At 55.8% G+C, this 23042-nt stretch overlaps 1 pseudogene; it reads right to left on the reverse strand.

Annotated features, from left to right (window-relative positions):
* Positions 1-1940: 1940 nt before the first annotated feature.
* Positions 1941-18128, reverse strand: LOC100344595 (protein MEMO1-like; annotated as a pseudogene).
* Between the last annotated feature and the right edge of the window lie 4914 nt (positions 18129-23042).

The raw sequence follows: 23042 nt of genomic DNA on the forward strand, positions 1-23042 counted from the left end.
AAAACACAAACACAGACTTTTCACTTCAGTATGTGGTACATTGCATTTTCCAGTTTGTTCAATGCTTTAAAGCTCAGGGATGCCTCTGCTTTCAACTGTACACGGGCCTGAAGCATCCTAGCTTTTGCCAGCAGGCAGGAGACTCAACAAAAATCAAAAGAACAAGGCGAGCCGGCGCCGTGGCTCACTAGGCTAATCCTCCACCTTGCGGCGCCGGCACACCGGGTTCTAGTCCCGGTCGGGGCGCCGGAGTCTGTCCCGGTTGCCCCTCTTCCAGGCCAGCTCTCTGCTGTGGCCAGGGAGTGCAGTGGAGGATGGCCCAGGTGCTTGGGCCCTGCACCCCATGGGAGACCAGGAAAAGCACCTGGATCCTGGCTCCTGCCATCGGATCAGCGCGGTGCGCCGGCCGCAGCAGCCATTGGAGGGTGAACCAACGGCAAAGGAAGACCTTTCTCTCTCTGTCTCTCTCTCTCACTGTCCACTCTGCCTGTCAAAAAAAAAAATAAAAGAAAAAAAAATAAAAGAACAAGGCAGACTAAATGCAGGGCACATCTGTAAACTTATTATACATTTGAAAATTACAATTATCAGTAAAAGTGATACAGTTTACAGGTGAAATGAAACTATCTGGAACTGGCCTACCACAAGTTTCTGAACCTGGACTGATACAATGAGTTATTATATATATATATATATTATGTATAAAAAGTTTTGTTTTTTTTTTTGTTTTTTTTTTTTTTTTTTTTTTTTTTTTTTTTTTTTTGACAGGCAGAGTGGACAGTGAGAGAGAGAGACAGAGAGAAAGGTCTTCCTTTGCCGTTGGTTCACCCTCCAATGGCCGCCGCTGCTGGCGCGCTGCGGCCGGCGCACCGCGCTGATCCGATGGCAGGAGCCAGGAGCCAGGTGCTTCTCCTGGTCTCCCATGGGGTGCAGGGCCCAAGCACCTGGGCCATCCTCCACTGCACTCCCTGGCCACAGCAGAGAGTTGGCCTGGAAGAGGGACAACCGGGACAGAATCCGGTTCCCCAACCGGGACTAGAACCCGGTGTGCCGGCGCCGCAAGGCGGAGGATTAGCCTAGTGAGCCGCGGCGCCGGCTAAAAAGTTTTGTTTACATCAAGTGGAATTGGCAATCCATGCTTATACTCTTAAAAAAATCTAAGCAGGGCAGAAATCCAGACTAAAGATATTTTCTCTATTCTATATTGAGTCCAACAGCTTCTTTCATGAACTACTTGTTAGAAGTCTCAAATAATCAACAGAACAAGAAAACCCATCCATACTACAGTTGCTTACAACTGGACATTTCTTAAGCAAACGGGTAGAGCAAAAGTAGTTACTTTCTCCCCCAAACACCCCCAGGGGATCCAGTCTACTTTTATTAGAAGACAACAACTCTTTAAATAAATGCCCTGCTACTTTACTCTGTATTTGACATACATGGATATACTAATTTCTCTCTGTGTGTGATGTGACGCTGTCAGGCCAGAGAACTTGTTACTATGCCACTAACATCACCCAATCTTAAATTGGACCCTTAGTTTCTGCACACACACACACACACACACTTTTTAATGCAATTTCTTTATTAAAAAGTTTCCACATTCTTTGTGTACAATTTGCAAAACTATTCTGAAAGTGGAAGATATGTGCACAAGTCTGCAAAGCGTGCAAATTTAGGATATGGTAAACGCTTTTCAAGTTACTTTCAAAAAACTCTGCCACAACTAGGCTGTTACATTGTCATCTCTTTTGATCAAAATATTTTGATGCCAGCCTTCCTTCCACCGCTCTAAACTATAAAGTGCTTTTAAAAATCAGTTGAAATGAAGGAAGAACTATACCTACTAGAAAAAGAAAGTTCTATTAGTCTGAGGTTTCAGAATCCCCCCAAACCTGGAGCAGTATCTTGGTAAAGGCTAGGCTGGGACCGAGGGCAGATTAGGAATGTGTGCAGGCAGCGTCCCTGAGGGTTCGGAGCCTCAGTGGACTGCGAGGCTCCAGCTGCATAACTGAACTGTCCTGCTGGTTTCTGCACTGGCTTCCCTGGGCGTAATTTAAAAAGGAAAAGCTCCCGTTCATTCCATTTTTCTGGAGCTCAGTGATAGCATTTAATTACACCCCAGTGGGATGTCTTCCATATATAGTATTATGGTGTTTCCTCAAGTAATTGCTAAAAGGTACAGGGTCTAATTGCTCTATAATACTCACACCCATTTTATCTAGATGTTCTATGGATCTATAAGTCTCCCCCTGGGGTTCATCATAGTAACTGTAATGGAACCTTGACCCCAATGGGAGAAATCACAAGAAACCGCAAAGAGATAACTAGGATCCGCCAGATCGTTACTGAAGTTTTCCGAATTCCTGTTCTTTTGACTCAGAGCGCCAACCAGTACAGGAATAATTGGTAAATTCATCCTTACAGCTTCCATGGCTTTAGCTGTATAATCAAATGCATTTCAATACTGTGTTCACCTTCATCTGTTTGCAGAGACAGGCGTTCAAACGTTCCCTTCTTGCACAGTTCTCTGGAAATCTTTGGCCAAAAGGACGGTCATACAGAGGTGTCCCACATCTCTCTCCACACTGGAGGGTGCACATGAATGAATGAGGAAGCAGTGGTGGTGGTGACAGGAGTGGCTCCACGAGGGGACAAGACTCTGTGGGCTGCTGATGGCTTTCATCCCCAGATCCACAGTCCTGCTCATGTCCCCAGAATGTGGCTCAGCTGAGGACAACGATAAAGGCTGGGCTGCTTCCTGCGAGATCCTACAAGCACAGGAGGGTCGAGCCTTTTCCTCCAGATTGTTCTTCGGTTGCTTGCTTTGCACACAAAGCATATCTTCAACATCCTTTGGTTTCTCCACAAATAGATCCCTCCAGATTTGCTCAGATTAGGCTCAGCCAGGGCCAGCTCTCTTCCATGTCACATGTCATTTCACCACAAATCCCAGAAGGTAGGTCCTATACAGGTGGGGAAACTGAGGCACAAGGAACTGAGGGGGTGGGGCAGTGCTTCAATCTCAAAGCCCATGCTCCTGACTCTGTGTATCTCCACCTCCCTGCCAGGTCCAGCAGCCTGTGACAGCATATAACATCATCATTTCCAAGTTGCATTGGAGAGACAGCCCAGAGAGTGAGGGATGGCTCAAGATCACAGGTTGTTTATTTATTTATTTATTTATTTGAAAGTCAGAGTTACACAGAGAGAGGAGAGGCAGAGAGAGAGAGAGAGAGAGAGAGAGAGAGAGAGGTCTTCCATCCGCTGGTTCACTCCCCAGATGGCCACAATGGCTGGAGCTGCGCCAATCCGAAGCCAGGAGCCAGGAGCTTCTTCCAGGTCTCCCACCTGGGTGCAGGGGCCCAAGGACCTGGGCCATCTTCTACTGCTATCCCAGGCCACAGCAGAGAGCTGGATCAGAAGAGGAGTAGTCAGGACTAGAACCAGTGCCCATATGGGATGCCGGCGCTTCAGGCCAGGGCGTTAACCCACTGTGCCACAACACTGGCCCCAATTACAGGGTTTATCAGTGATGGATCAAGACCTGGACGAGGAACTGGTGCTGTGGCTTAGCAGGTAAAGCTGCCACTTGCAGTGCCAGCAATCCCATATGGGCGCTGGCTGGAGTCCCGGCTGCTCCACTTCCTGTCCAGCTCTCTGTTATTGCCTGGGAAAGCAGTAGAAGATGGCCCAAGTCTTTGGGCTCCTGCACCAGCATGAGAGACCTGGAAGAGGCTCTTGACTCCTGGCTTCAGATCAGTGCAGCTGTGGCCATTGTGCCCATCTGGGGAGTGAACCAGTGGATGGAAGGCCTCTCTCTCTCTCTCTCTCTCTCTCTCTCTCTCTCTCTCTCTTTCTCTCTCTCCCTTTGTGCCTCTGCCTCTCTGTAACTCTGCCTTTCAAATAAATAAATAATTCTTTTTTAAAAAATATCTGGGACATGATAACTGCTCAATAAATTCACAGTCGTGAGAACTGACTCACTGTGTGAGACCAGCACTAATCCCCTCTCGGGGCAGTGCCCCCCCCCCATGACCTAATGCCCTCCCGGTGCTCCCACCATCTCTTAACATCACCATATTGGGACCAAGCCTCCAGGACATGAACCTCTAGGGACAGACCACACCCAGACCACAGCACCACCTAAATCTAAGAAGGTTCCAGACAGCCTCTTAAGCCAACATTATTGTCTTCCTTTTCAGGACAATCACAGGATTTTTAGACCTCATAAACATGATAAACCCAGAGTAAAAAACAATTTTCTTGTGAAAAGCTGTTAAAGTATTTTAACAAGCGATAAAGCATTTAATAAAATGCCCTCTTCTGGAGAATTCTTCTGTCCTCTGCCCGTGAGTGCTATATGCTAAATACCACGAGCAAGCCCACTAACTCACACCATAAAGTAAAATATACGTGATAAAATTATATTCATCTAGCCGGCGCCGTGGCTCAATAGGCTAATCCTCCGCCTTGCGGCGCCGGCACACCGGGTTCTAGTCCCGGTCGGGGCACCGGATTCTGTCCCGGTTGCCCCTCTTCCAGGCCAGCTCTCTGCTGTAGCCAGGGAGTGCAGTGGAGGATGGCCCAGGTGCTTGGGCCCTGCACCCCATGGGAGACCAGGAAAAGCACCTGGATCCTGGCTCCTGCCATCGGATCAGCGCGGTGCGCCGGCTGCAGCGGCGGCCATTGGAGGGTGAACCAACGGCAAAAGGAAGACCTTTCTCTCTCTGTCTCTCTCTCTCACTGTCCACTCTGCCTGTCAAAAATAAAAAAAAAAATAAAAAATAAAAAACTATTTAAAATTATATTCATCTAAAAACTTCTCATGCAAAGCCTGAAAACAAATCCTTATAATTATGCACCGTAGTGTATTTAATGGAATGTTGAGCTCATTAAACAAAATGAATCATTATAGCTCGTTTATATTTATGCACCGAAAATTGCATTAAGCGGAGACCATGTGTATGCGGGGAACTGGGCTCTTGTTGGGATGGGCCATCTCAGGAAGGAAAGTCACTGTGGGGTTGGGAGCAGTGACACTGCAGGAACTCGTTTGCCACCGCCGTCCCTCGGTGCTCAGGGAATCAGTTCTGGGATGGCCATGGACGTGGAAATGCACAGATGCTCCGACCCCTGGGGTGGACAGGCAGCCTCTGCATACAGTCGATGCATCTTCTCTTTGCTTCAGATCATCTCTGGATGAGTTATAACTGGTGCCACAATGTAAATGCCGACTAACAGTTGTCACACTGTATTGTTTAGGCAACGAGGACAAGAAGATCGGTACACAATCAATAAGATACCATTTTCTTCTGAACACTTGCTATCCATGGTTGGCTGACTCCGGGGATGTGGAACCCATGGATTCAGAAGGCTGACTGCATTGTTCGTATCCAAAAAAGTTGGATAAAACAAGTAAAAAAAAAAAAAAAAAAAAAGATGTAGAAGAAGCAACAGGTGCCGCTCTCAAGTCTGGGCCATAGTAGGCACCCTGGGTGGCTTCCTCCCTACTTGCTCTTTCTTGGACCACCCACTGCTACATCACAAGACACAGTGGTTCGTGGAGAGGGACACATGCCCAGAACTGAGGCCTCCAGCCAAGATGGCCTGAGCAAGCTTGGAAGCTGGGTGCTCCAGCCCCAGCTGAGCCCGCACGTGCCTGCCGCCCCGTGGATGGCTGGACAGCAGCTTCAGGAGCCAAACCACCCAGCGAAGCGACTCCCAGATTCCTGGCCTCACAAACTGTAAAGAGAATAAATGCTTGTTGTTTTAAGCTGCCAGGCTAGGGAGTCGCTGATCACGAGGCAGCAGACAACTAATAAACCCGTCCCATCCCCCTTCCTGCTGTCTGTCAATACGTGCTTGGCATCGCTCCTACCCCGTCTTGGGGAAAAGTCCATCCTGTTGCAAAGAATGATTTCAAGGTTCTCGTGCACAGTAGCATGAGCCAAGCTCTCAGGCAGGAAACTCACCCTCTTCCTGAGGACAAAGCGCCCCCCGGGGCTCCTGGCGGCTACAGCGTGGAGCTGCTCCTCGTACTTTTCTCCCCAGGGGACACTCGGGGTCCTACACTGGCTGCACTGAGACAGACTCACACCCAAGGGGGAGCCAGGCCCAGGGAATGTGCTGGTCTCTGACTTGCTGCTGGGACACACGACAGAGCACAGGGCAGTTCCTGCAGGGCCTGAGAAGATGGGCAAAGAGGTACAAAACGGGCCCCGGGGTGGACAGAGCCAACACCAGCAGCCACCAGGGACGCTGGGGGCAGCACAGCCGCCTGGAACCCTTCTCCTTGGCTGACTCCTAGCTCTACCTCATCTCTGGGAGGAAACCCACAGAGCTGCTGACAGCAGCTGCCTCTGGGGTGGAGACCGGGTGGCTGGCCAGGGCGCAAGACACACTTCCCGCCCGGGTACCTGTGTGTGTCCCTTGTGTTTCGTACTGTGTGCGTGTGTGACCTATTCAAAGAGAGATCAATTAAATAGATTTAAAGTCCCTGTCTACCAGTGTCGCCGAAAGGAAAGATTCTGGGGCGAGCGTGTCCCCTTCCTGGACTGTTTTCTTTGCATCTTAAGGATCTGAGAGGTTCTGGAGTAAGGAATCATGTTGGATCTGCTTAAACCTGGATTTTTCAAATTCGTTCAACCGCATAGCTGTTTCTTCACAGACTCTGTATAAATAGCCCTGACTATAAACAGCCAGCTGTGTGTTTTATGCCGCAAGTCTTGGGTCTGTGCCACTGACAACATAGCTCCAGTTACGCCCATAACACCAGGCACAGGGGCCAGGGGGAAGGACCCGGGAGAGGGGGCAGTGGTGTGGCAGGAGTCAGGACTGGGGGTAGGAGGGGCTTGGGAGACGAGGCCTTTGGCGTGTGGAAGGGGCCCTCCAGGGAGAAAATCCCCAGTCCAGCCCAGATTTCCCAGGGCCAAGCTTGTTGTCATTCATTCCCTCATTCTTACGTCACTCCTTCAGCATCCCCTGCGCTTGTGACCCAGGCCTATCAAGCACACTGTGCACACTTGGGACTCACCCCTGGTAAGGAAGGTGTGCAACCAGCCAGCAGCCCCTGTGAGCTTAGGAGCACCTGTTCCAGAAAGTGTGAACTGTGGGCGGCCACATGAGAAAGTGCAGGAGATGAGGCCGCCGCACTGGGGAGCCCAGGGCCCCGGGGAGCCGAGAGCAGGCAAGGGGGTTGGAGCCAGGGCAGGCTGTGCTGGATGCTGCCGGATCCCGGCCCACACTCACCCCGGGGCTTTGTTTGGGCCTTCTGGGCTTCCTTCGTTTCCCAGGCTTCTTATGCACTGGCTTCTGGTGAGTCCTACTAGGAACTACACACTCGCTGATGGGAGAGGGCCCGAAGAATCAGCAGGTGCAGTGGTGGTGCAGGGGCACCTGGGTAGATGTGCGGAATGTCAGCTGTCTCGGGCCTCACGGGAGCCTCAGGGGCTGCCTGTGCACCTGGCATTGAAGGATGTGTGGATGTGCACCTTGCGGCTGGTATGTTTGTTCACCTTTGCTTTTGCTTAATAAAGGACCCAGCACCTTGTCTTCCTCACTGGCGCATGTGTGTTGGGAGCATAGCCCATGTGCTCATCAGCCAGGGCTGCCACAGCAAGGTACCATAGACGGGGGCTGGGGGCCTCTATTCACTCATCACTCTGGAGGCTGGAGGTCCAAGGTTAAGGTGTCAGCAGGGTTGACTTCTCCTGAGAGCCCTCCCATGGGCTTGCAGGGGGCTACTCTCCTTGTGTCCTCCAGCGAGCTTTTCTCTGGGCATGCATGCCCCTCCTCTGTGTGTCCCAACCCCCTCCTCTTACAGCGACTCCACTCAGCTCGGTTCAGGGCTCATCCTAACAACTTCGTTTTGTTTTTTGTTTGTTTTAAAGATTTATTTATTTGAAAGGCAGACATGGAAAGAGAGAAGGAGAGAGAGAGAAGTCTTCCATCTGCTGGTTCACTCCCCAAATGGCCACAATCAAGTCAGGAGCCAGGAACTCCACCTGGGTGCAAGGACCCAAGCACTTGGGCCATCATCTACTGCCTCCAAGGGGCGTTAGCAGGGAGCTGGATTGGAAGCAGAGCAGCTGGGACTCGGACTCAGAACTCTAACAGGTGCTCATATGGTATGTTGGTATCAAAGCGCCTTTACACGCTGTGCCGCAAGGCCAGCCCCTTAATGATCTCTAAGGGCTCTCCTCCAAACACAGTTGCGTTCTGAGGTCCTAGGGAATAGAGCTTCCGCATTACAATTTCAGAGGTGACACAATGCAGCCCTAACTGTCTCTTGGCTATTGCAGGCTAGGCCAGGACAGCCTGGGGCAAGGTGGGGCTGCAGGGGTGGGAAGGGTGTGACAGAAGGCACCATCAAAGCAGACCTGGAGACTCAGCCGGGTGGGGGGTCAAGCACAGAGTGGCGGGCACTGGCAGCAGCAGGAACAGCACGGTTCGGGCACTGGGCAGTGAAGGGCAGCCCACCTTCGGGGAGAATGGCCAGAGAGGTTATACGAAGGGCCTCTGCTGGCAGCAGCACACCCAGCTGCCAGGGACCCAAACTCCCAAAGAATGCGGCTTTGTGCACAGGGCCTTGGGTCTCCTGTAGGCGTCTGAGCGGGGACACACCGGTGAGAAGGGCCAACCCAGTGAGAGTGCTCACCCCACGGCATTCGGGCCCAGGCTGTGTGTGCCCCAGCGCTGGGGCAGCGGGGGCTGTGGAAGCGTAGGGTCTGGTTAAACCTCCTGCTTAGCCATCAGTCAGACGTATGAGCTGCAAACGTGACCGGTCTAATGCACGCCAAGGGGCAGGGTACTGTGAAGATTCTTCAAAGGCGGGGCACGTGGCACAGCAGAGGTGCGGGCACTGGGTGCCTTCTCCTTGTCGGGCTCCTCTGCGTGCTCGTTCCTCTGCAGTGAGGCAGGTGCACTGGAGCTTCCCCAGGACTGCGATCTGGAGCCTGCCAGCAGGGGCAGGTGCTGGGCCCTGCCTGCAGGAGCCAGGAGCCAGTGGTGGGTGCACCCTGGACCACTCAGCCCCCACCTCTCTATGCATCAATTTTCTTTTTATTTATTTATTTATTTATATATTTTTTTATTTTGACAGGCAGAGTTAGACAGTGAGAGAGAGAGACAGAGAGAAAGAACCTCCTTCCATTGGTTTACCCCCCAAACGGCCACTACGGCCAGCATGCTGCGCCGATCTGAAGCCAGGAGCCAGGTGCTTCCTCCTGGTCTCCCATGCAGGTGCAGGGCCCAAGCACCTGGGCCATCCTCCACTGCCTTCCCGGGCCACAGCAGAGAGCTGGCCTGGAAGAGGGGCAACCGGGACAGAATCCGGTGCCCATATAGGATGACAGCGCCGCGGGCGGAGGATTAACCAAGTGAGCCACAGCGCTGGCCCCATGCATCGATTTTCAAGCTCAGGCTCCCAGCACTCAAAGCCTTTGCAGACCCTGCAGAAGCACTGTGGTGGAGCCTGGGGTAGAGGGACAAGCTGGGTGTCTAAGAAGCAAGACATGTTTGTCTTTCAAACTGCCTCTGAAGGGCCGGTGCTGTGGCATCACAGGTAAAGTCGCCACCTGCAGTGCCAGCATCCTATATGGGTGCTGGTTCAAGTCCCATCTGCTCCTCTTCCAATCCAGCTCTTTGCTATGGCCTGGGAAAGCAGTGGAAGATGACCCAAGTCCTTGGGCCCCTGCACCCATGTGGGAGACCTGGAAGAAGCTCCTGGCTCCTGGCTTCAGATCGGCGCAGCTCTGGCAGCTGCAGCCATCTGGGGAGTGAACCAGCGGATGGAAGACCCCCCTCTCTCCCTCAACCCCTCTGCCTATCTGTAATTCTGCCTTTCAAATAAATAAATAAGTCTTAAAAAAAAACTGGCTCCAAGGGTTGTGCAGGATCCACCTCCAAGGGGAGAAGAACAAGGAGAGGGCTTGGAGCTCATTTTCACCCTCTGCCCCTGATCCAGGGATGGCCCAGACAAGTGTGGAATTCTAGGTGCAATGCTGCTTGTGGAAAAAAGCTCTGCTGGCTTTAGAGAGAGGGAGACAGAGTGGAAAAAGGAGACAAAGAGAGAGAGGTGGATGAGAGATGGTGAGGGAGAGGGAGAGACAAGCCCATGGCTAAGCTCTCTTTCTATTGCAGACTACAGCAACCTCGCAGAAAGTTCCACCCCACCTCTCCCACAATTCGGATTTTATACCACTGCACCTCAGGGCACAGCTGTGCAGGTCAGGCAAGGCCTGGGCGACTGCTTACTGTCCACGTGGAACACCAAAAGGGGGCCACACTGTGGGAGATTCGTGGGCATTGGGCAAAAATCAGATCTGCACCTGACTCTGAATCTGTAGCCATCTGATTTTTTTTTTTAGAAATTTTTTATTTATTTGAAAGGCAGAGTTACAGAGAAAGGTAGAGACAGAGAGAGAGGTCTTCCATCTGCTGGTTCACTCTCTAGCTGGCCACAACGGCCGGAGCTGCGCCGATCTGAAGCCAGGAGCCAGGAGCTTCTTCCAGGTCTCCCACATAGGTGCAGGGGCCTAAGGACTTGATCCATCTTCTTCTTCTTCTTCTTCCTCTTCTTCTTCTTTTTTTTTTTTTTTTTTTTTTTTTTTGGCAGGCAGAGTGGACAGTGAGAGAGAGAGAGAGAGAGAAAGGTCTTCCTTTGCTGCTGGTTTACCCTCCAATGGCCGCCGCGGCTGGTGCGCTGCGGCCAGCGCACCGCGCTGATCCGATGGCAGGAGCCAGGTGCTTCTCCTGGTCTCCCATGGGGTGCAGGGCCCAAGCACTTGGGCCATCCTCCACTGCACTCCCTGGCCACAGCAGAGAGCTGGCCTGGAAGAGGGGCAACCGGGACAGAATCCAGCGCCCTGACTGGGACTAGAACCTGGTGTGCCGGCGCTGCAAGGCGGAGGATTAGCCTAGTGAGCCGCGGCGCCGGCCTTGATCCATCTTCTACTGCTTTCCCAGGCCATAGCAGAGAGCTGGATGGGAAGAGGATCAGCCGGGACTCGAACGGGCACCCAAATGGGGTGCTGGCATTGCAGGTGGTGACTTTACCCACTACACCACAGTGCCAGCCCCTGCATCTACTCTTATCACATGTGCAAATGTGGCTGCATTTAGACCTTGGAAGGAAACACAAGCACATATGCATTTCCTCTAAATAAATCGTGTTCTCCAGTATGCATGTGTGCATGCGTGTCTGCACGTGTGTGCACATGTATGTGCATGTCTGTGAGTCTCTGAGAGCCACCCCTTCACGTCCACCCAGCCCTCCTTGGGGTCCACTCCCTCTGAGTCAGATTTGCAGGGCCAGGGGTCACATTTCTACAGGGCTTTGCTCCTACACAGCCTTGTCAGCTGGGTCCAGAGACCGGCTCCTGACTCCTTGGGAGTGCGGAGCTGGTTCCTCTTACAGAGATGTGAGCCCTGTGCCCTGGGACCTCCTTTCCAGGGGCTGCCACGCCCTGTCCTTGGGCCCCGTGGAGCTCCAGTGTGACTTCCTAGCCCAACTTCTTCTTTCGGTGTAAGACCGGCTAGAATTGGTTAATTGTGAAAGGCCTGTATCCTGTGTAGATTTTTTTTTAACAGAATTTCTCTGGCTCTAGAAAATCTGGCCTAAGTGCAAAAGCCCTGGGAAGGGTGAGAACGTTTGAACCTTGCGTGTCTCTCCAGAGAGTCAGGACCCAGAGGGTTCGAGAGGGGCTTTACCAGGGCAGCAGCTCACATATTGTGGCAGCTAAGAAGTCCCGTGAAGGCTTATCTGCACACTGGAGACCCTGGGATGCTGGGAGCATGGCACAGTGGGACCCCGGAGCCCTCAGAACCAGGGGAACCTAGGGGGTGGCTCTCAGCCGGAGGCCTGAAGGCTGAGACCCACCGAGGGGGCTGTTCACGCTGAGTCCTGGAATCCAAGGGCCAGAGAGCCCACAGTCCGGACGTGCAAAGCCAGAAACCAACGTGTCTACCCACGCCGAGGGGGTCTTCGCACCTGTACTGGTCTCTGCAAAAGGCTCGCAGACACACTCTAACTACCTGGTCAGATTTGTAAGCGTCCCTTAACCCGGTCAGGTAGGCACTGAGGTTTGCCACCGCACCCCCCAGCACGGCCTCATTCACCCAGCGAGCTGCGCCTGGGGCTGCATTCCTCCTGCGAAGCCGCCATGCCCTCCAGGCTTCAACTCTGTCCTGCATCTCTTGGCCCAGAGACGAGAAATTCCCAATGCCACTGCGCGCACCCACACCATGGACCCCAACCCTCCAAAGGCCCCAGCTTAGTGCCGGGAAGGGGAAACCATGGCAATGCCTCCTTCCTACTGGTGCCAACTTCCAGAACCTCAGGCCTAGCCAGCAACTCAGCCCAGGGCCTGAAAAGCCTCCAGTGAGCCTCGTGCTTGAGCCCAGAACCCTGCCTTGCCCGGGCCCCGCCCTCCGTGCCCCGGCCCACAGGCACCCAGCCAGCCGGGCATGGCCCTGGTGCGCCTTCTCTCTCTCTCTCTCTCTCTCTCTCTCTCTCCCTGCTGTTTCCTCCGCTCTCCTCCCTCCTAGGACCCAGCTGGCTATGTCCTGCTCAGCCTGTCCCCCTCCTTGTCCCGCCTGCTCAGGGTAGGCCCGTGACGCCTTCCTCTTGGTGCCTTCTCAGCACCGACGCTGAGCCTGGCTTGAAGCCAGGGTTCCGTAAATGCTGGTTGAACCGAAACCCACTGTGGTTGCAAGTTCCTGAGCTGGTCTGTGTTCTCGTTCCCACGCCCTGGGCTCAGTCACGTGCTGGGGACCCGGCCGGCAGTGTCTGGGCTCCCTCTCCGTGGCCAGGACACTGTCTTCCCGGGGGGACAGGGTCCTCTGTGGGGGGGCACTTCCCTCCCCACATCAGGGCTGCAGGCTGTGGTTTGCTTAGCAGTGGGGCAGACCCTCCTGCCCCTGCTTCTGACCTGAGCTCAGAGTCTGCTGTGGGGGGGCGGGAGCCCGCTTGTCACGCATCCCAGCAGCCCTGCTCTGGCCTCCTTCCTGTGTCTGCTGTGGGCGGCCCTCAGGAAATGCACACTTAGCAGACTGAGGCCTGCATTCAGTTCCCAGCTGAGGAGCCAGCAGAGCCCTGAGGAGTGGTGCCCGAAATGCTTAGGTTTTAAAAGGGAGGAGGGGGCCCAATGCTGCAGCGTAGTGGGTGAGGCCGCCACCTGCAGTGCCGGCATCCCATATGGGCACTGGTTCGAGTCCTGGCTGCTCCACTTCCCATCCAGCTCTCTGATCTGGCCTGGGAAAGCAGTGGAAAAGGGTCCAAGTCCTTGGGCCCCTGAACCCACATGGGAGACCCAGAAGAAGCTCCTGGTTCCTGGTTTCAGATTGGTGCAGCTCTGGCTGTTGCAGCCATTTGGGAGTGAACCAGTGGATGGAAGACCTCTCTCTCTCTCTTTGCCTCTCTCTGCTTCTCTGCTTCTGCCTCTCTGTAACTCTGCCTTTCAAATAAATATGAAAAACAAAATCAAATAAAAGGGAGGAGGATGAGAGGCAGGGGATAGGGGCGGCTTGGAGGTCCCGAGCCTGTGGTCAACTAGGAAGAGTAGTGGCAGCTTTAGGGGCCCACGGGGCAGCCCCCAAAGCCCCTGCAGGTGTCCCCCGGCTGCACAGAGCCACGACGAGGAGGGGGAGGAGCCTGTGGATGCCAGGGTGTGATGCAGGCTGGGGGTGGTGGAGAGGCGCCAGGAGAATGCACGTGTCAGGGGTACCCTCACCCCAGCTGCTGATGGATCAGCTGACCGCCTGCTTGCAGCTGCGCTGACCCTGCTGGGGCCTCACCTGCAGAGCCGGCCCCCACCCTGGGGCTTCCCCATGCAGCCTCTGAGCCAGGGAGTGACCAGGAAGTGACAACCGGGCTCCGGGAGGCTGATGCAGGCACAGACGAGAAAACCCCTCGCAGGCCTCATGGGGAGCTGGTGGGCTGGGGCACCCCCTTGGGAAGGGAATTCCATTCTTGAGGCTGGTGGATGCCAAAGAATTGGGGGGCACGGCCAGAGGATGTGACTCCTCTATACCCTGGGACTCCTGGGGCCCTTGGGGCCAGCTGCCCTCACAGAGGCCTCCGGTAACAATGGTTCAGGCCCAACATTCTCTGCGCTCTCCACACTGGGCCCACTGTTGTGCAGCAAGAAGGGCTAGAGCCCCTCCCCAGCTAGCCACGGTTAGGGTCACGTAGCCCAATGACCAGGGAGGCTTGAAAAGTGGGGCTGTCAGACGGGGTAGGGCCCTAGCCACCCCAGCCACAGTGAAGTGGTGGGCCTAGATGCTGGGGGCAAGGACCATGTAGGTTCTTTGTGTCTGCAGCCTAGCAGGGCAGGATCAGCTAGGGTAGAAGCATCAGGACTGGGAGACGGCTGTGGGTGGGGGTGGAGGCTCCAGGAGCCCGTGTGGAGGTCTCAGGGTCTGGAGCCCCTCCCTGGGCTAAGGGGCACTCACTTCAAGGCGTAGGAGCCCGGGATATAGGTCTAAGCAGCCCTCGATGCCTTGAGCCCCAGGCCAGGGTTCCAGCCCCGCTTCACAGCCCACCTGTCCCCGCCTCCAGGATCTCCTGGGTCTTAGAAGTGAGTCAACAAGTAGTGAACACCTGGCACCTGGCAGAGATCCCTGGGTGGCCCTCGGAAGGGAGGCAATGGGGTCAGCTGAGGCTGAGTGTGGTGGGGGAGGGGCCTGGTGGAGCTGACTTCCAGGAAGCCAGGACATGATGCGGCCCGGTCCCGCCTGGCAGGACATCAGGGAGGGGCTCCTGGCCACAGTCTGGGAGCCTTCCCCAGTGAAGAAGCCAGTGCAGGGTGGTGGCAGTGCCAGGTGGGGGTGGCAATACAGGGTGGCGGCAGTGCAGCATGGTGGCAGTGCAGGGTGGGGGTGGCAGTGCAGGGTGGCGGCAGTGCAGGGTGGTGTCAGTGTAGGGTGGTGTCAGTGCAGGGTGAGGGTGGCAGTGCAGGGTGTGGGTGGCAGTGCAGGGTGGTGTCAGTGTAGGGTGGTGTCAGTGTAGAGTGGTGTCAGTGCAGGGTGGGGGTGGCAGTGCAGGGTGGTGGCAGTGCAGGGTGGTGTCAGTGCAGGGTGGTGTCAGTGTAGGGTGGTGGCAGTGCAGGGTGAGGGTGGCAGTGCAGGGTGGGGGTGGCAGTGCAGGGTGGGGGTGGCAGTGCAGGGTGGTGTCAGTGTAGGGTGGTGTCAGTGTAGGGTGGTGGCAGTACAGGGTGGGGGTGGCAGTGCAGGTCAATGGGTGTCAGTGCAGGGCAGTGGGTGGCTGTGCAGGAGGCATTCGCTGTGTCCTGATCTTGCTAGATCACCCCTGGGCCAGCCTGACCCTCCACTCAGCGCCCTGTGGGGGCCACAGGGGCTTTCATGGCTGCATTGCAGGCTCAGAAGGAGCCCACAGACTGGCAGGGAGCAGCACCCTGCCCCGGGCCCCCAGCCGCTCCCCTGATGAGACTATGTTGACACCGCGGAGAGAGGCGGCTCTGCCAGGCATTGCACCAGAAGCGAAACGTTGCCCAACCCAGAGGAGAAACCACAAGAGAAAAACACTCGGCGTCACTGCAGCTGGGCCTCACCATCTGCTGTGTTCCTGTTCCCTGAAGACCCCCCTGCCCGAGGAAGAGTGGCGTTTGCTTAGGGACACTGGGGCCCGGGCTCCAAGTTGTCCGCATTCTGCAATCTGGGCGGCCCTGACTGAGCCGAGCTGCACACCTGCACCTGCTCTGGAGCCCCCGCCTGGCCTGGAGCCCGGGGCGGAGGCGCAGAGCCTCCCCCCACCCACTTCCCCCGCCTGGGACGCTGCTGTGTCGCCACAGGGCTCTGGGGGCACGGGGATCCGAGGCTGCAGAGCTGGGCGGGTAGATAAACAGCAGCGTGGGGAGGAGGCCTGGGGGTGGGGTTAGTAGGGGGAGTTGCGGCAAAGGCGGCGTCGGGAACTCAGGTGGTGCTTCTGTTTCCGTGGAGGTGCCTGACTCACATTGGCAGTTTGGGGTGGACCCCGTTCTCTGCCCTTGGGGGTTCATGAATTTTTACCCTGGGTAACAGAGGCTCAGCTGTTTCCCCTCCTCTCAGACACATCTGGTCAGTCCCTCTGACCACTCCCACTCCTGACCCCAGCCCAGACCCACCTATTCTCTGGAGGCAAAGTTTCAGGAGTCGGGGGCACTTGTGGGGTGGGCGCTGGAGGCCTGGTTATGGCAGGGCCTCAACTCAGTCTTCAGAGGAGGTAGGCAGGTGCCCTCCAGGGAGGCCACACCCCCAAGGATTCTTCCTGTCCACTGCTGGCTTCCAGGTGCTGCCCAAGCAGCTGTCCCCACTCCCACGGCTGCTGGTTGGCAGCGTTGGCCAAACCCTTGAATCCGGCAGGCCTGCTGCCTTGCAGGAGCAGTGCTACACACCTATGTGCACACATATGTACATATACGCGCGTACCAAGCACTCCCGGGAGGTCTGTGTGTGCCTCTCCTTTACATGCCCTCACTTTGCGGATGCCGGCGTCTGTGCCACTCACTGTCCACGAAGCCAGTTAAGGTCACACCTGTGCTGTGTCCTCAGGGTGGTGGCCTGGCACTTCCTAACCCAAGTTTGATCCAATTAGCCCCCTGCTGTCTGGTAGTCAGCACCTGGCACCTTGAGGCTGAAGGCCTCTGGGGAGACGGCAGTGGCCGCTCCTGGCTGCTGCACCTGTGCATCTGAACGCACATCCCTGGTGACAGGCCTGGGAATTAGCCATGTCCTCGAATAGGAGGGGACGCGTGCCGACACCTGTTTCACTACAGATCAGTCCCGGAGGGACCGAGCCTGGCCCTGAAGAAGCTTTTTCTCTGCAGAAACATGTGGAATGGGATTGCACTCCACGGGAGGACGCATTTGACCGAAGTGCCAGGGTGCTGTGCTCTGTGCCTCCCTCCAGCCATGTGCAAGGAGCCGGAAGAGCTCACAGCCCAAGAGCGGGTGCACCTCGATGGCTTCCGCTCTGTGCTGGTCGCAGGGACGAGTCGCCGCTATGGAACGTTGGAGAGGCTCCTTAAAGATAGAAGAGGGGCAGCACGGGTGGGGAACGTGAATGCACCCTGGGTTGCCCACGCCTCACCAGGACACGCCCAGGGAAGCAGGAAGGTGGGGCTCCAGAGCCGCCCCTGGCCTCTGTCACAGACGCGTGCCGAAGGGGCCAGGGCCGCATTCAGTGACAGCTAGCACATTCGCCGACAGGGAAGCAAGTGCAGTGAGAACTGAGCTCAACCTCCCCAAATAAAAGGCAGGCAAGGACCCCAGGCTGCGGTGTGCCCGGGGCCAGGGCGCGGTCAGGGCCGGTCCCTGTGACTGGGCCACCTGTGGGCACTCACTGTGCTTGTCCAGAGAAGCGGCTCTTTCTGCACTGAGGCCGAGGTGCCTGTTGGAGCCCTCCCCTCCCACGGCACGCATGGAGGCGGAGCCGGAGCGGGAGCTTCTCCCTGACGTTTGCTGGTCAGCGAGGCGGCCCCCAGGTCCTCTCGGAGGTGGCCCCGGGGGCAGGAAGATGTCCATCCTCGAAGGGGCAGAGCAGGGGTTCGCAATGCGAGCTTTCTCCAGCGACTGCTCTACGTAAGGGCATTCGTGCCCTCGCTGCCTAGCGCCAGGTTTTACCTGGAACAAAGAGTAAATTCTGGCAGCATTTAAGGGGGGCAGGGGTGCAGCCGTGTGATTTTTAGTCTCTTAGTGGGCAGATGGGGAGACAGGCAGGGAAAGCAGTGAGAGTCTGAGAGTCTGCAGTGTTTAGGCCAAGGGTGAAGCCTAGTTGAGAGAATTTGCTCAAAGAGACAGAGAGAGACTTATATCACCCTCTGCTTCCTCTGGACCTATGGGTGCCTGCCCTTGCAAGGACCCAGCCAGTGGTCCTCTGAGCACTGCTGTTCCCGTCAGGTGCTGTCACAATGCACAGGGACCCCCAGCGGCCAAAGGAGCTCTCAGAGGGGGCTTTGAGGGGCGCGTGTGTCCATCAGGCGCCCCAGGACTGCAGGCCAGGCCCAGCACTGGCCAGGAGTTGGGAAGACAGCTCTCTCACCACTTACCTGCAGTGCTGCCTCCCCCTCGGGCCCCAGCGCCCACAAACTCCCGCTTCCACACCAGGCGGGCCGTCCCAAGGCCGCCATGCTAGCAGAGTCCGAGCTAACGGGCGTGGGGGTGAGGTGAAGGGCCACGGGAGCACTAGATGGCTGGCAGAAACCTTCTTGAACCTCCCAATCCAGTCAGAACACAGTGAAAACTGTGTCCCCACTCAGCGCCAGACGACGGCAGTGGCACAGCCACAGATTCGTGAGAAACACTAGATCATGCTTTAGGGTGGCAGACTGTATAGCCACGTGCAACAGAAGTACCTGAGACCCACCAGGGAGCCCGTGCTGCCCCAGGGAGCGTGGGAGAGGCCGCTGTCACCATGAGACGGGTCCCCTGTCTGTCACCGATGAAGATGATGTGGCAGCTTTCAGAGCTACATGGTGACCTTGTTTCTTGAATATTTTAATCAGAGAGAAACTCTGAGGGGGGCCGGCACTGCAGCACAGAAGGTTAGCAGCTGTCTGGAATGCTGGCATCCCATACTGCAGTGTCAGCTCCGGTCCTGGCTGCTCCGCTTCAGATCCAGCTCCGTGCTGATGCGCCTGGGAAGCAGCAGGCGATGGCCCAGCACTTGGGTTCTTGCCACCTACATGAGCGACCTGGATGGAGTTCCTGGCTCCTGTCTTCAGCCTGGCCCAGTCCTGACTCCTGCAGCCCTTCGGGGAGTAAATCAGTGGATGAAAGATGCATCTCTCTCTCTTCTTCCCTCCCTTTATCTCTGTCTCTGTCCATCTCTCTGCCTTTCAAATAAATAAATCTCTTAAAGGGGACTGGATGATAAATGAGTGAGAAAGCTGAGGGAGCAATGGAAAAAGGAGGTACACCCAGAGATCCAGAGCCACCTGCCCCCCAACGCCCACTTGTGTTGCTTCTGTAACTAACGAAGCTGCTGTCATTGTCACTACAGAAGCCACCCCCACACTGCCATCATTGGCACTGCAGCCAGCAGCTGAGTGCCTTCTCCCTATCTCCCACCTTCATGCCTCCATCTGGGGCTTCCCCTGGGCAGCACCTAACCAGAACCAGCTGTGAGGAGCCAGGGAAAGGCAGTGTTTAGGCTTGTCACCCCTTGGTACCGAGGAGAGCTGGAGGGAACAGAGCTGAGAGCCAGCGGCACACCTCCGAGACGGAGCCACCAGGTTAACTGCACCACCCCTGCTTTTTCTTTTTCTTTTCTTTTCTTTCTTTCTTTCCTTCTTTCTTTTTTTTAGATTTATTTATTTATTTGAAAGGCAGAGTTACAGAGAGGCAGAGGCAGAGGGAGGTCTTCCATGTGCTGGTTCACTCCCCAAATGACCGCAACAGCTGGAGCTGCGCCGATCCAAAGCCAGGAGCCAGGAGCTTTTTCCAGGTCTCCCACATGGGTATAGGGGTCCAAGCACTTGGACCATCTTCCACTGCTTTCCCAGGCCAGAGCAGAGAGCTGGATCAGAAGTGGAGCAACCAGATCTCGAACCGGTGCCCCTATGGGATGCTGGCACTGCAGGTGGCCAGGGAGCAGCAGACACAGGCACCTTCCTTAGGAGGCCCAAATGGCACCTGGGCTGGCCTGGGACAAAGAGGCATGACAGAATCCTCGGGTGACCTGGGCCTCCAGCAGGGCAAGGGCTTCAGAAACCTCAAGTGTAAAGTGGAGCTAAAAATAACACGGAGCTCAGAGCGGAGGAGGAAGCAGCATATGGCGCTGGTGGGGACTCCGCGGGGGGAGGGGGCCTGCAAGGCTGTGTTGGGGACTCCCATTGTGTTTGCAGGGCCTGGCATGAAGCAAAGTTCTGAACCCACTGGGTGACGCTGTGTGGGAGCAGGTGGGCTTCTGAGGCAGGCACCGGCTAGCCTGGTGTGGGGGCGGGAGGGCTGTGCTCTTTATTAGGGGAGCTGCGGGTGATGCCCATGGCAGAGGCCAGGCAGGCCCAGATGGCAGGGGCCTGGCTGCCAGGTTTTGGACCTGGAGATTGAAAGAAAAGCTTCAGAAAGCTCTGCGGAAGGCTAGCTTGACAGTGGCAGTTGAAAGTGTAAACTAAGCCACAATGCTGGAGGGGGAGGGGGAGGTGGTCTCTACCAGGAGACTTGGGTGTGATCCAGGCGGGCCAGCCTCTGGCTTGGGCAGGTGGAATCCCAGGCATCTGCCTGGGGCCTCCCCCTGCCTCCTCCACCCTTGCCACCCGCCTCCAGCCTGTCATTCCCAAAACAAGCTCAAGGCCTCTGCCGCGGCCCTGCCCCGAAGGCGGACAGACGGGCTCAGTATTGCGCGTGCTAGGGGGAGCTTCACCCCAGCCAGGAACCTGCATGGGCAGGGCGGCTGCCGCGCTGCTTGGCCCTGGGGGGAGGAGACTATTTTGGGTTCTGAACCAGGCTGAACAGATTCTACCTCTAGAGGAGCTTCTGTCGGCAGCCCGGGAGCTCCATCTGCTCCGGGGCACGGGCTGCAGGCTTCATCACATGGTCCCTCAAACCCCAAGCGCTCTGCCCAGGTCTGTCTGAGCCTGCCCCACTTTCGACCAGGTCTCGTGGGCAGCGGCGGTACCAGGCTGGGAGCTCTGCCTTCGTTACCCTGCTTCATCCTCATGAAGCCCAGGGGCCAGGGGTAGGTGCCATTTCGGTCCCCTTTCACACATGGGGAAGCTTTGGTTTATAGCAGTTCCATGACCCGGGCTAGCTTGCTGTAGATCAGGCCGCACACGAAGGGACCCACGCTGCCATCCTGGGCCTCCGTGGGGTCAGGAACAGCCTCCGGACCTGATAGGACCCAGATCCACGATGCCCCAGAGAAGAAAGGAGCCAAGGTGCACTCAGCCTTACGGCAGGAGGAGGAGCCACCTGCCGGCCCCCCACAGCTGAGGGCCACAGCTGTGTTCTTCACAGGCCAGCTCAGGCACACACGTCCTCCGGGACATTCCCTCTGGACGTTCTCTGAGCCTTTAGGGTCTGGGACATTGCTGAGAAAACGGTGTGGCTTAGCCTCCTGAAATTTCCAACAAGTTCAACTTTATACCAGCACCTAAGAGGGCAGAGGCTTTCATTAGCACAATATGCTGATGCACCTGGGCTGCCACAGCTGGCAGGAGCAGTCACAGGTCCCAGGAGGCTCATGGCTGCAGGATGTGGTAGGCAGGAGCTGCAGCGCCCTCTGTTCTGGGCACCCCAGCGCGAGCTGTGTTCACAAAGTCCCAGACGGGCCTTTGTATTGGGTGGAGCAGGCAGGGGGAGCTCCTCCACTCTTGGTCACTCCACCCCCACTTCTCAGAGACCACCAGGTCTGGAGGCTGGGGCCTGGCCTGCAGGGACAGGAAGGCTGGATTTGGCCAAGTCCAGGTGCCCCAGGCTCATTCAGTCCTCCTGGTGGGGTCTCTGGCCCTCTGGCTCTGGAATTCCCCCTTGGAAGGGTCAAGGCTAGATGAACCTCCAGGGTGGAAGGCAGTTCCCGAAGCCCGGGTGGAGTCAGGTGGCTCCAGCTTCCCCAAGGGGCTGCTGAGGGCAAAGGGTGTGTTGGAGGTTATGTGAGGTCAGCCCACTTGTAACATCTACTCCATATGGAGATGCCACTCGAGGGCCTCTGGGGGAGAGGAGCTGTCAATCATATCTGGGGGTAGGAGACACTTTCAGGTAGTTTACAGAAAATGGAATAAACAGAAATGTTTATTTTGGTGCAAAGAATTTTAAAATCCATGCATACGACAGGTGTCCAAAAAGTTCATGGGAGATGGATTTTATGAAAAACTGCATGGATTTAAAATTTTTAATCAAAATGAGCATTTTTACCTTATTTATTTATTTTTAAAGATTAATTTATTTGAAAGCCAGAGTTACAGAGAGAATTTTCCACCTGCTGCAACTCCATCTGGGTCTCCCACATGGGTGACAGGGGTAACAGTGGGCAGGGAGAGCCCCTCCACTCTTGGTCACTCCACCCCCACTTCTCAGACACCACCAGGCCTAGAGGCTGGGGCCTGGCCTGCAGGGGCAGGGAAGGTAGACTTGGCCGTGTCTGGGTGCCCCAGGCTCACACCTTTCTCCTGTTGGGGTCTCTGGCTCTCTGACTCTGGAATTCCTTCTTGAAAAGTTCAAGGCTGGGTGAACCTCCAGGGTGGAAAGAGGGTCATCTTCTGCTTTCCCAGGTGCAAGGAGCCGACTGGAAGTGGAGCAGCCAGGACTTAAACCAGGGCTCATATGGGATGCTGGCATCGTAAGTGGCAACTCTACTTGCTATGCCACAATGCTGGCCCATAAACTTATCTTTTAACTCCATTTCCTTTTTTTTTTTTTTTTTAAAGATTTATTTATTTATTTGAGATGCAGAATTACAGAAAGAGACTGCAATGGCCAGAGCTGGGTCAGTCTGAAGCCAGGAGCCAAGAGCTTCTCCCAGATCTCCCAAGTGGGTGCAGGGGCCCAAGCACTTGGCCCATCCTCTGCTGCTTTCCCAGGCCACTAGCCAAGAGCTAAATAGGAAGTGGAGCAGCTGGGACCCAAACTAGCACCCAAATAGAATGTAGGCGCCACAGGCAGAGGCTTAACCCACAGCAGCAGCCCCGGAACTCCATTTTCAACCAACTCTTTGAAGTGCCCTGTGTGTAGGTCAGAAGTGACCATGCTGGGCTATGACAGCAGAGGGGCCTCACCTGTGACTCAGGGTCAGCTACAGTCTCCAGGCCACATTTGTGTGGCTGTTGGCTCTTGGGGGTCCCTCATGGTTCCTGGACCCTGTCCTTGGGACCTGTGATCTGACATCAAGCAGTGGTCTACACAGGCACAGGCCATTTCTGATGGGACTGGCTGAAGCTTCGGGCCAGGCTAGCAGGATCTGACCGGCTGTCACGTTCAATATTGTCCCTGAGACCCTCTGAGGTCTGTCTGGTTGATCTCCCAAGAGGTATTGCCCTCACCTCCCCCCCTCCTCACCCCCACCAGGCTGTGACTCCATTGTCCATGGAAATAGGATCTGTAAAAAG

Source organism: Oryctolagus cuniculus, chromosome 12, assembly GCF_964237555.1.
Source record: "Oryctolagus cuniculus chromosome 12, mOryCun1.1, whole genome shotgun sequence".
NCBI lineage: Eukaryota > Metazoa > Chordata > Mammalia > Lagomorpha > Leporidae > Oryctolagus > Oryctolagus cuniculus.